This window comes from Bos mutus, chromosome 10, assembly GCF_027580195.1.
Source record: "Bos mutus isolate GX-2022 chromosome 10, NWIPB_WYAK_1.1, whole genome shotgun sequence".
NCBI lineage: Eukaryota > Metazoa > Chordata > Mammalia > Artiodactyla > Bovidae > Bos > Bos mutus.
Window position 1 is genome coordinate 75,561,192 of NC_091626.1, and position 14,125 is coordinate 75,575,316.

General features: G+C 39.8%; 1 protein-coding gene across 5 annotated transcripts in view; it reads left to right on the plus strand.

Annotated features, from left to right (window-relative positions):
* Positions 1-14,125, plus strand: part of MEIS2 (Meis homeobox 2) — a 223,587-nt gene that overhangs the window by 154,654 nt on the left and 54,808 nt on the right. The gene's annotated exons all lie outside the window — the stretch shown is intronic.

Below are 14,125 nucleotides of genomic sequence, written 5' to 3' on the forward strand. Positions count from 1 at the left end.
CATAGAGTAGATACGTATATGTCAACATATATATATTCTCATTTATGTTCCTAGGACAAGCTATCAGAAGTCTAAAACAATAAAATAAATGCACTCTGTGTTGATGGTTGAAGACTTATTTGCCCTGCATGTTTTTTTAATAATCATCGTACTAATCACCAAGCTGAGCTACCTTGTATACAGTGGACCTTAATGCAGTGAATGTTGCTTTAAAATCATAATTTTTATAAGTTTGGAACAAGTTGAGGGTGGTTGTGACAGGAGTTTGGGGAAAAAAAGGAACTATTGCTACATGGATATTTGACTTTGACATTTGATCTTGCTCTTTTTGAAAGTACTGCTCCCTCTCATCCACTCCCTGTACTTTTTGATGTAGTCATTACACTTGAAGAGTGAAGATGCTACAGTCATATCTGAAGATGAGCGTTTCTCACAATTAGACACCCGGTTGGAACCTGGAGAGAGCACCCCTTATTTTCTGAATTCCATTAAGCCCCAGGGCATGGACGAGGACTTCTGTGGTGTGATAGCTTGGGTTTCTTGTTTCTCTATTATTTGAGCCTTGTTTGCCGCAGAATGCCAAGGGTTAGAATGTGACAGTCTATCACACTGCATACTTCCCATAATATGGCATCAGTGTTGACACCTACATCTTTACAAAATAATTCCATCTCCCTAATTTTCACACTTCCCTCTGAAAAACCCTCTAATCCTGCCCTGAGGTCTAATTCTTAGCTAACAGCTACCATAACTTTGATAATAAGGTGTGACTGTGAGGATAATACAGCAGATACTTCTAAAAGACTACCAGGAGTTTCACACAAGGACCGTATTTTGGTGGATCTCAAAAAGAAATGTAAAAGAGAACACCAGCTACTATACAGTACATTCTGAAACTGTCCAATGTCTTGGTGGTATCATCTTTAAAACAGAGAAAGCTATCCGAACTCATTACAAAAGGCTTCATAATCACTGTTCTTAAGTGCCAAGTGATAACTAAAAGAGATGAGAAGAGTAGGCTGTAAACTATTTCTCCAGGCCCTGAGAGCTCTCAGAAAGGGGAAAAAAAAGAACAGGGATCAGCAAGCAGTTCTAAACCTCATTTAGTCAACTCTGCTAGGAAATAATACCCACTTCTCTGATTGAGGCCAAAACTTCAGACTAGTGTGTTCTGATGCCTATACTAAAAGAATTTGAATAGTGTAGAAAGCATTCACATCGGAAAATCATGGAAGACCTGCTTCAGTTCTGCTTCTCACTTACCTCTTAAAATAGAAAGGCCTAGCAAGGTCAGGGTAGTTAAGTATTGCTGTAAAATATCCTCTGTAGTAATAAGCAATAGAACATGGCTCCACGCACTTGATGAGAGCAGTAAGCAATAAAAACAGACCTGTTAAGATCGGTCAGTAATTTCAGAACAAATAAGCAAAAAGGAAGTTTAGGAGATAATAAAGGGAATTAAAGATTGTTCTATCTTAGCAGCTAGTGTTAAGAATAATCTTAATGGGCTTTTCCTGTGTATTTACAGTAGGGAGTGTGCAAAAATTGATGATACCACCAAATCAAAATGTGATTTCAGGAAAAGAGTGGAGTTTGACACTAAGTCATTTTTTCCTACAATTAGTCATCAGAAATCTATTAATATCAGTCATCTAACTAAGACTTTTTTAAAAAATTGATGATAACCCGATCTTCAGTGTATGTATGCACTTCACTGCCAAAGCTAATCACAAGTACTATGGTGAGATTGGCTTTCTAGACTGTTCAGTTAGGGGAGAGTCACCTCAACTGTGAAATCCCCAAAGTGTGTGCATAGGAGTGAAGAAAAGCAAAAAAATGAATATCCTCAGTCTGAATAAGTTACTCACCATGAAGAAGCAAACGTGATATACTATGACTGAATATTCATTAAATGTTGGTAGGTAATATAGCGTAGTGGGTAATCAGACTCTGGAGCCAGACCCCATGGGGCTAAAATCCTGGTTCCATCCTTTATCAATTAGATGTTCGACCTTCACCAAATTGCTTAATCTTTTTAAGCCTTGGTTTCCTCATCTATAAAATGGGGACAATAGTCACATACAGTTGTAACATGTCAGAGAGGTACTGCGGTCTCAGCATAGTGCTGGCAGGTACCGCAGATGTTATCTGTTGTTAAAACAGTTAAAAGTACATAATTATAAAAATGAGAGAGAGAGAGATTTATGATGATTTCAAACAATGATATCAATTAAGACATCATTAAATCACTTATAAACTAGAATGGAGATTTCTTTCAGGAAAAAAATAGAGGCAATAAAATTTGAGAGCAGACAACTTACTGTGCATAGTTTCTATCTTAAACAAAGATAGACTTTTGTAGTTTCTTAGATGATCCTTCTTTTGTAGTTCTTTGATGCCAGGGAGGTAAGATTAGGGAGCCCTAGGAGGTAAGTGGCTTCAAATAGCTGTGAAGACTAGACTTTTTGAAGGAAAGTTTTGGGTATTAATGCTCTGGTATTTCCTCAGGAGCCATGCTTACATGCATTCACTGACAGAAAATTTTTTTGAAAATTATTTTTTTTAATGAGGAAGTTCTTGCTTGAATAATTTGTTGGGGTGCATTTATACATCTTTGAAGTTAGTAATCATTGAAGTATAGCACAATCTTAACTTTGACAATTAAAACCCCTCAATCCCCGGGTCAGAAAGATCCCCTGGAGAAAGAAATGGTAACCCACTCCAGTATTCTTGCCTGGAATATCCCATGGACAGAGGAGCCTGGTGGACTACAGTCCATGGGGTTGCATAAGAGTCAGACATGACTTAGTGAATAAATAACAAGAAAGCTAAAAATACTATGTGAAAAATCATAACATTTCCATGTTCTCGTGTAACTTTCCTCAATGCTATATAAGAATTATAATATTAATTTTAAGTTCCTGTTTCTAGGTTTAATTTTAAAAGGAAGAAATACTGTTTTTAAAAACTCATGTCACTGAAGTAATTGCATCCTTATCTATATACCAACAAGCAAAATACCAACAAGCAAAACAAGAAGACAGGTATACTAGGAGTAAAGGACTTACTTTCTTGATAGGAGGCTGTCTCCAGGGCCCCAAATAAACATGCACAAAACTGAAATTTCAAGGAGCTTTTTCAGTTGAAGGTAGCTCAGCGAGTTCTTTTGTGTAATAGATTTAAATGTCCCTGTACAGCCTCTCGACCTGAAGATATGAAATATCTTCATCCTGCCTGCCCCATCTTTCCATCAGTGGTCTTCCAACAATCTTTCTTGCTACAACAGCCTTTAATAATCAGACATCCACTTTGTGGAACTTCCTCATGGGAAGCAATAGCTTTGTTTTACCTATTTCAGTTTGACCATGTTGACAGTTTTTTCTAGACGATATAAAAGCTTGTTCAGTTCGGACTAAAGTACTGTGCCAGGGGAATTCCCGGGTGATCCAGTGATTAGGACTCAGTGCTTTCACGGCCCTGGTTCGATCCCTGGTTGGGGGACTCAGATCCGGTAAGCCGAGTGGTGCAGCCAAAAAAGAACTGTGCTGGGAAAGTTATTTTGGGAGTCAGTTTCTCTTTCTAGCCTTCTTCCCTTTCCCTTTAGAAACTAGGCTCATTAACTACTCAGTGACTTGGTTTTCTTACTTGTGAAATGGAAAGATAAGGAGACAAAAGAATTGGTGTGTGCACTCCTGTTGTAGGTTAAGAGTGCTCTGAAAAGAAAAGGAGGTTTTGTTAGAAGACCTTCCCAGCCCTGATTAAAATATGGACAGGAACAGAGTGGTAGCCTAAGGAAAGCAATCATTTTCCCCAGGAATCCATCAGTCTAGGGGTGCCAGATGCTTTTCTTTGCTGCTTACTCTTGAAGGGCAATAATAGTGTTCTCGGTGGGGTTGAGGACAGGGTCAATGTCAGGCCCTCTGTCAGTGAATCCCCAAGCCCAGTCTGAGCCTAATTAAATGAGTAGGTGGCTGGGTTAGTGGTAAAAGAGGTTGCACTTCTTCACAGCAAAGACAAGTCATTTTCAAAGGTGTGTACGTTGTCACTCCCTGGCAAGGAGAGCAGACACTGGAAAATACATTGTAATATTAGGACATCATGAGTAAGCTGGGAATTGAGGAAAATAATTTTGTAATAAACATATGGAATAATTGGCCAGTGGTGCAGGAAATCTAAATGAGGAACAGGGACAGCTGGACACTTTCATCTCCAGAGAAAAAGGATTGAAGGAGAGAGTGATAGACCAAGGAGGTGGAGTTGAGAGAAACCTAAGGGAATGAGCCGTCTGGACTGAATACCTTCTCCCTGCTCAGCAGTTTCCACCATGGCCATTTGTTAAAACGCAGAGCTGCCGTCTTTGCTGATTATCTCCAAGTTACATCTATGTTTCTGAATAAAAATCCATTTGAATCTCAAGTCAGATTTGCCAGGTGCTAGGTCCATTGTCAGCATTTAATACGCTGAGACTGCCGATGCTAAGGAAGGGAAGGTTTAAAAAAAAGCGTTGAATTCCTGGTTGGCAAGCTTGAGGTGAAAGATTTCTCTTTCCATGGCCTCCTATGCCAGAGAAACCAATGACCCAGGGAGGAGGCAAGATGGCTAGGGATGTGGGGCCAGAAAACCTCATGAAGTCTTTTGCTAAAACTCGAGTGTTTTCTTTTCATTTTTACTTTTTATTATATGTTGAAGTAAGTGTTGTGATAGTTTCATGTGGACAGCAGCGGGACTCAGTCATACATATACCTGTATCCATTCTCCCCCTAAACTCCCCTCCTGTCCAAGCTGCCACGTAATACTGAGCCGAGTTCCCTGTGCTATACAGTAGGTCCTTGTTGGGTACCCATTTTAAATATAGCAGTGTATACATGTTTTCTTACCGACAGTCACTCCTGTGAAAGAGCTGAATTTGTATTAGCTTAGGGTCTCCAGTCTCTTTCCAGCTCTACTAGGCTTCCAGTTATTCCGTCTCCATGGTCATATGATCATTTCTTAGGGACCTGCAGTTGTTTCTAAGAGGAAAACCAAAGGGAGGTGGTAAGAGAGATTAAAAGACATGAAAAGAAAAATACACATGATTAATGTTTAACCAGAGGGATTGCCCGAAAATTTAATGGATTTCATTTTGCTCTGTCTACAGCAAATGGAACTGAGGGTGACCAGAGCATCAACCCCTGGCCTGCCAATTTTGAATAAGAGGGACTATTACCATGTTTTCCTACTTTACTTTCTGCAGCAGATTCCTGACATTCCCACATTAGTCTGAAAATCGAAGGCATCCATTGTACCTAGGCAGCTGTGCCTCCAATCCGTTGCCAGGTCACTCCAGCGTTTCTGGACACCTTCTATCCTGTAGAGATGCGAGTACCATTTCCAGAAATTGAGATTCAGTCCAAATTTGGCCAAGCGGCTGAGACTCAGCAAGAGCCTTTTAAAAGTGGTAAACAAAAGGAGTGGAGGGGGGAATAAAGGAAGGAGATGCCAGCGAGGGGACTCAAAGGGGAGGTTTGCTGCAATCCTTTACATTCAATTATACCAGCTCCTTTGTGCTTTTCCCTTTCGCTCTGCAAAGAAAGAATGAAATATGGTTTTCATAGCAAGCTGGCAGCATTATCTCAGGATGCATATTTCTTTGCTGGGTTGGAATGCCAATAAGGGGAGAAAAGAAGTTCCTCATTTAGAGGAAAGTACAAGGCTACAGAGAAAACACAAAACAACAAAAAAGGAATGCAACAAGTTTCTGAAATACTTCCAAAAACTACCCCTTAAAGAAAATATTTAAATGAGAACACTTTTGAAGATAAAATTTCTCATGGTAAACCTTAAGGTTTTTTAAAACCTCTAAATATGGAAGGGGGGAGAAATCAACCAAATATGTAGATCATTTTTGATATTTGAAGATTTTTAGAATTGGCCCCCTCTCTTTCATTGATAAAGACAATAAACTCCACAGACAAATCCTGGGTTAGGCAGAGGCTCTACCTATTTATGCACTTCATTGTAGCAGTATTTGGAAGAGAGACAAAAGTTTACTCAAATAAGTCCTTTTGCCATCTCTATTGGCATGATCAACATGGTTTCTCAGTGGGTCACATGATATTAAAGTAGGATGATACTGACTTGCTATGTGCTTATTTTTAAGTAAGAAAAAAAATAGAGACAATCCATTGAAAATGTTACAGAATTATAGCAGTCAATTCAGTAAGTATCCCTAACCCCAGTTACAGATCAATAAAGCTGTATTTTTAAAAAATTAATAAACAGGAATCTTCAAATTACTCTCTAATTTACTTCTAGCATGTAGAAAATAGAAGGCGGCTTGTAAATGAAACAGAACTTTTAAATTAGAAGCTATTAAAAAGAAGGTAAAAAGATGAGAATATACCAATACCATGTTGTTTACTTGCCCTAAATTTTTTACCCTTAAAAATGCAAGTCTTTTTACTCTTAAAAAAGGCTATGGCTTGGTTCTGAGTTCTCTGTCCTTTTTACCATGTTGCTACCATTTCCAGTAAATTTTCTCCCTCGTTTCTTTCATTACCCAGAGTATAGAGTATTTTTTAAATATATTCTGAAAATTCGCTCTCTGAGAAATAAGTACTTAATGAATCTTTAGACTAGGTCCTCATTCACTTCACTCATTCATTCATGCATTCATTCACTGGAGACCAGCATTCCAAAAATTACTTAATTGAGAATCTGCTCTGTTTTGTAGGTCCCATTAACCTCTTGATCTTAAGGACTTGTTTTGTTGTTGCTGCTGTTGTTTTCATTGTGTTGAATTTTTCAAATATTAGAGAATGAGCTTTGGTTAGGTGGCACCTCCCAGTGCTTATCCCAGAAATTCTATCCAATTGACAACTTTCTGAGCTAGTTCCCCTAATCTCCAGAAACAAGGAAAATTATTTATCTGCAAAACTGTTAGCAACATGGGTAGGAAAATAGTTTTTCCTTTTTATTTTTTTAAATTTTGCTTTCTTCACGTCTTTTTCCTGCTTCATTATCTTTCATAATAGAAAACTTGGTTTCTTTGTGTTTGTTTGTTTGTATGTCTTTTGTGCATGGATGAGAATCTTTATTGCTGACTGATCGTTCAAGATAGATTTGCACTAACTCTCCATCCTGGTCAGAATTGTTCATTCTGCACTCAGGTTGGAACATATCAGAGTTCTTTCTCTTTTTTTCCTTGCAAGGTAAACATTGAGAGATATGAGATTTCCCGTCTGTCTCTAGATACAACTTATCTTTTAGATAAGTCTCTGTGAGCTGAGGTTTCAGGCTGTTTAATGTTGACCTCTTGAGTTCCAAACTTCCTTAAAGACTTTAAATAAACAAAAACTTTAGCAGTGATTACTAAGGGAGTGGTGGGGCAGCAGATTAAACCCCAAAGATCGAGATTCAATTCTACCTCAAAACCCACAGGTGAAAAATCCCTGCAATGATCTTGGCTTAATGGTTTCAACTCAGCTCTTGAGGAAGGACTCAGTCGTTTTGACTAAGGCTATGGAGAAGGAAATGGCAACCCACTCAGTGTTCTTGCCTGGAGAATCCCAGTGACGGGAAGCCTGGTGGGCTGCTGTCTATGGGGTCGCACAGAGTCGGACACGACTAAAGCGACTTAGCAGCAGCAGCAGCATGTCATAAGAAGGATGATCAGGGGATTCCTTTTTTTCATTATTGATTGATAGATCTCCTTCACAGAGATGGTCACAGATATTTGCATACTTTCACCAGGCTGATAGTGATATTTTGGTTAATTTCAAGGTTGAACTGACAGCTATTTTAAACCTAGATTTTGGATATTATTTCATTTAAAAGTTATTGAACACATGGGATCTTTCTTTGTCTCTGTACTATGTTTTCTGAAATCCCGAAAAGTACCCCTTTCAAAAGAGGGTACTCTGATGCAGTAGTCTGATGGGTGAGAATACTCAAAAGTCACATATGCAGTGAAATGCCTAAGGATTTCATTTGGGCAAAGTAATCTTTTTTTTTTTAAATCATGGATCTGATTCTCACTGTCTCATCTGTTTTTGCAGTTGCAAAGATGTATAGGTATTCTTGAGTGCCCACGAGCAAATTTCCTCTTCATAAAGTTGTGTAGAAAGTAGCATAGTGAAATTTGGTCACAGCTGGTTTATTTCCTGTGTTACCTGAAGCCAAGTTCCATGGAGTAAACTCCAAATACCTTCTTAGCTGTGAGTTACTAAATACTGGTAGTCTTGGATCTGTGTGACTCAGTGTGGCTCTTTGCTCTACCAAATATGCAGGTTTCCTGTTATCATACAATGTTCCCATGGATTCAGTGTTTTGTGTTTGTGTTTGGTGGCCTCGGCTGGTATAAAAGAAGAATGTTAAAGAGAAAAGTAGAAACCTCCTGTAGAATAGAATAGTAAAAGTCATCTCGATTACCTTTCCTTGTAATTTTTTCATAATGAAATTGCTAAAGCAATGTCAGTAAACAGGAAACAAGTGAAGTGTAAAATAATTAGCACCAAAGGGAACATAATAGGTTACATATTAAAATCCATAGATGGATTATATGACCCCATCAGGTCCAGGGACCAGAGATCACATGACTCAGTGTGCCTTTTCTAAGGTAAGCACCCCAGTGTACTTTGTCAGTTTACTGGCTTCTGACATTAAATAAGCTTCAGGTATGATTTATTGAGTAGCCTTTTGATGGGAGCAAGAGACTGAAATCTCCTAGTTCTCTCTGAACCTCAGCTCTGTTTTCATTACCTTCTTCAAGTATTACATTTAGTCAGCCGAGTTATGTGTAGTTCTGGGAGAATCTCTCCTGCTCCCAGAAGTCATTGTTCCACTCATAACAAAATTATGCTATCAATTTGCCACAAGAGAAACACTGAAGTTCACTAAATTATTGCCGTGTGTTTTGCACTAAAGACAAAGCGATACCAATTAAAAAAACAACCACCCCTGGATCCTATTTTCTAATGGTGTGTGGGGAGGAGCGAGGCTGGCTCACAAGGAAGGTCACGTCTCGCTTCTACAAATTACAAATTTCATTTGCCTTAATTAGAAAATGGCACTCGTGGAGAGTGAGCAGGGGTTTAAGTGGGGAAAGAAGAAAGAAGGAAACCTGAGCTGAGCCCTAAATAATATGTCAGAAAATGACAACTTGCCTCCCACAAGACTCTTTCATTTGAAAGATTTGCTAGGTTACATTAGACTCAGATAGATTTTTCTGGAAATGGGGCCATAACCCACTGACGAAAACAATGCCCCAGTTTCAAAACTCTGCAGGTAGGTTAAATTCATACTTTGGTTCCATCATAGTAGCGAGTACTCTAGTTCTCATTTAGGATAACATTTTCAGGATACTGTTTCCCTAGGAATTTGAGCATTAGTTACGATGTAACAGTATCATGTTTTTTAGAGTATCAGCAGGAACTAATATCCTGTGGTCTCAATTCATCTTCTACTGGATTAATTAAAGAATCGCCAATAATTTGGTCTCAGAAGGAAAGCTTGCCTATCCCACACCCTAAATAAATAATGCCTGCCCATTTACCATCAAGTTGGTGACTAAACAAGTTCAGAATTTGAATAAGTCCAATTCCATTACAACAGAAAATCTTTATACAATAAAAATATTTCCAGCCCCAGGCAGTAGTTCACTAGTTATAAAGAATACTTCTGATGACACCATTTTATCAAGCAACTATGGGCAGCCCCTTGCAGTGTATTATAATGAATTCTGTTCTGAGGACAAAAGGTGAAAAAAATTGGCAGTTTGTGAAGATGATTTGATTTTTCCCAGTAACACCAGTAATCATTAACAAAGAAAAAAATAATGAGAATTTCTGTTGCTAGACCTTCCTAGAATCCCTTCCATAGCCTAATAGCAATACTTGCAAATAGACCAAAATGGATCCAAAGAGAAAATGATTCTTCTAGGCATCACAACAGAACAAAAGTAGGCTATGTTTTGTGACTGACAGCCCTGATCTTCAGCTGTGTTTCCAAACTACTGGAGGGTTTGAAACTATTTCTGGATTGGTTTGGAGCTTTTCCCCCCCTACCTTTTAAGTGGCAAAGGGCTTATTCACTTTGCTTAGCTCTTAGTAGGTGCTGATTTCTTGTTGAATTGAATTCAAATAAGCTAGAGAGAAGGCTGAGGAAGAAAATCTACATGAAAACTGAGTATTGAGGTGAGAGGGTTACCATTAACCAGCCATTTCTTAGAGGAGATTAGATTTGAAGTTAGTTTTGAATCAGAGGAAGGAAGTGTTGTAGCAATTGTATAGAAATAATATGTTAGTCCATGAAAGTGGGGAAATTGAGTAAAAAAGTCTGGGAGGAAACCAGCTTTCCCTGACTAGAGTAAAAGAAGTATCTAAGTACATGAAGTACGGACACTCCAGTCCACAGGATTACATGTAGACGGAAGGCTCAGCATGCCCACAGAGGGTGATGCAGTGTGGACTGTTGAAGGGAACTCATGGGTATAAGCAGCCTGCGTCTAATTCCAGCTCAGGCAACTCTTATGATCCTGGGCAGTTTCGCCTTCCTCACTGCCTATTCCCTCATCCAGGAAAGAATAGGGACTAGGTGATTTTTAAGGTCCTAACTATCTTTAAAATTTTATTATTTTATGATTCTAAGCCTGTGAACAAAAAAAAGAAAGAAAGAAAGAAAAAATCTAGTCAAAGCAAGTGAAATGAAAGCAATTCTAACCATTGTATTTTGAATTGATCAGAAGAGAGGGAGAGAGAGCAGTCGGAGTAGGCTGTGAGTGACTTAAACAGAGCCTGAATCAGAGATTTAGCCATTAAAATGGAGAAAAAGAGGCTGATTGTATCTCTATTGTTACCAAAAAAAGTGGCAGGATTTGGTGACTAATTCAGCAGAGTGTGAATAGAAAAAAAGGCTACGACAACTCTGGGCTCTGTGCCGTGGGGAGAAAGGGCTTGGGGATTCTTTCCACAAGGACAGCAGATTTGAGTGGGGCCTGATGGCTTCTCTGGGAAGATGGTCTTGTTTTCACAATAGATAGCAGAAAATAGAGATGAGCCCGGTAGGGAAAGTGAGGTCACAATAACAGGAAACACTGTGGGGCCTCACAGGGGAGGGAGAGTTATTAGGTCTGAGGGTACAGATGTTTTTGAAGGCTCTGGAGCAGACAAGCTTGTCCAGAAAGAGACAGGAGACCTTGGTGATAAGAGGGTGTGGGAGGAGCTTAGGGATTTAGGGGCAAGTCCACGCTGATTACTATTATTTAGAGGGCACCTCCAATGGCTCAGTAGTAAAACAATCTGCCAGATAATCACGATGATGTGATCACTCACCTACAGCCAGATATCCTGGAATGTGAAGTCAAGTGGGCCTTAGGAAGCATCACTACGAACAAAGCTGCTGTTGCTGCTAAGTCGCTTCAGTCGTGTCCGGCTCTGTGCGACCCCATAGATGGTAGCCCACCAGGCTCCCCCGTCCCTGGGATTCTCCAGGCAAGAACACTGGATTGGGTTGCCATTTCTTTCTCCAACACATGAAAGTGAGAAGTGAAAGTGAAGTTGCTCAGTCGTGTCCGACTCTTAGTGACCCCATGGACTGCAGCCCACCAGGCTCCTCTGTCCATGGGATTTTCCAGGCAAAAGTACTGGCGTGGGGTACCACTGAGTTCGTGGAGGTAATAAAATTCCAGTTGAGCTATTTCAAATCCTGAAAGATGATGCTGTAAAAGAGCTGCATGCAATATGCCAGCAAATTTGGAAAACTCAGCGGTGGCCACAGGACTGGAAAAGGTCAGTTTTCATTCCAATCCCAAAGAAAGGCAATGCCAAAGAATGCTCAAACTACCGCACACTTGCACTCATCTCACACGCTAGCAAAGTAATGCTCAAAATTCTTCAAGCCAGGCTTCAGCAATATGTGAACCATGAGTTTCCAAATGTTCAAGCTGGTTTTAGAAAAGGCAGAGGAACCAGAGATCAAATTGCCAATATCCGTTGGATCATCGAAAAAGCTAGAGAGTTCCAGTAAAACATCTATTTCTGCTTTATTGACTATACCAAAGCCTTTGACTGTGTGGATCACAATAAACTGTGGAAAATTCTTAGAGATAGGAATACCAGACTGCCTGACCTGCCTCTTGAGAAACCTGTATGCAGGTCAAGAAGCAACAGTTAGAACTGGACATGGAACAACAGACTGGTTCCAAATAGGAAAAGGAGTATGTCAAGGCTATATATTGTCACCCTGCTTATTTAACTTCTATGCAGAGTACATCATGAGAAACACTGGGCTGGAGGAAGCGCAAGCTGGAATCAAGATTGCCAGGAGAAATATCAATAACCTCAGATATGCAGATGACACCACCCTTATGGCAGAAAGTGAAGAAGAACTAAAGAGCCTCTTGATGAAAGTGAAAGAGGAGAGTGAAAATTGGTTTAAAGCTCAGCATTCAGAAAACTAAGATCATGGCATCTGGTCCCATCACTTCATGGGAAATAGATGGGGAAACAGTGGATACAGTGGCTGACTTTATTTTTCTAGGCTCCAGAATCACTGCAGATGGTGACTGCAGCCATGAAATTAAAAGACGCTTACTCCTTGGAAGGAAAGTTATGACCAACCTAGATAGCATATTCAAAAGCAGAGCCATTATTTTGCCAACAAAGGTCCATATAGTCGAGGCTATGGTTTTTCCAGTAGTCATGTATGGATGTGAGAGTTGAATTCTAAAGAAAGCTGAGCACCAAAGAATTGATGCTTTTGAACTGTGGTGTTGGAGAAGACTCTTGAGAGTCCCTTGGACTTCAAGGAGATCCAACCAGTCCATCCTAAAGGAGATCACTCCTGGGTGTCCATTGCAAGGACTGATGCTGAAGCTGAAACTCCAATACTTTGGCCACCTGATATGAAGAGCTGACTCATTTGAAAAGACCCTGTTCCGGAAAAGATGGAGGGCAGGAGGAGAAGGGGATGACAGAGAATGAGATGGTTGCGTGGCATCACCGATTCAATGGACATGGGTTTGGGTGGACTCCGGGAGTTGGTGATGGACAGGGAGGCCTGGTGTGCTGCTGTTCATGGGGTTGCAAGGAGTCAGACACGACTGAGCAACTGAACTGATCTGAACTGCAGTGCAGGAGATGCAGGAGACATGGGTTCAATCCCTGGGTCAGGCAGATCCTCTGGAGGAGGGCACTCCAGTATTCTTGCCTGGAGAACTCCATGGACAGAGGAGGCTGATAGGGCATAGTCCATGGGCTCATAGAGTCAAACATGACTAGGAGACTGAGTGTGCACACACTGTAAAGGAGGTCTCCGTCTCTGGTTATATAAAAGGCAGAAAGCTATAAAAAACATGATTTCAACCCATAGTTTAAAACTTCTAATAGGAAGCACCAACTGGAGTAAAAAAAAAAAAGTTTGACAACTATTTAAAACACAAGATTCTTCCTAAATTGGGAATGGTGGGCCAAGTAACAAAGTATATCTTTTTTCTTCTATGTTTTGGATAGAATGGTGAAGGGCTAGACTTTTTAATGGAATAAAAGTATTGATTTCAGTAGACATCTCACAGTTTTCCATAGATGTAAAGGTTAAAAATTTTGTAAGAGTGTGGACTTAACATCATTACTTTTTTCTGTTTGTGAAATTCCTTGGCATCCTGCTCCCCGACAGATCAGCAACAAAACAAAATCTTCCTAATAGCATGTTGTCGATCTGGCCATGAGAAGCATGGACATTTTGCTGTGGATGAGCACGGCTCCAAAGTAATTTAGTCCAACAGTCACCATTCATGCCCTTCTGGCTTGTCACTTTCATAGCGATTTATATATTTTTAATGGGCAGCACTAGAGAAAAATGAAATACCATCTTATGGAAAGTGTATCTCACTTAGCTTTTATGTAGAGGCTATGCACAGTTATCAAATATGCTTTATTTTGATCATTTTGATAAGCTGTTAAATCTCTTCTTGCAAAGTAGACACTCCTGTTTAAAAGAGCACAGGAACTCAAACATGGGATCAGAGTTACAGTAGAATTTCTCAAGATGCCATTAAATTTAGACTTATTGAGATGATCGGATCAGGTTATTTCCCCACCTAAACAGTCACCTTCATTCATTGAGGTTATCTAAGCTGACTCTAGATATT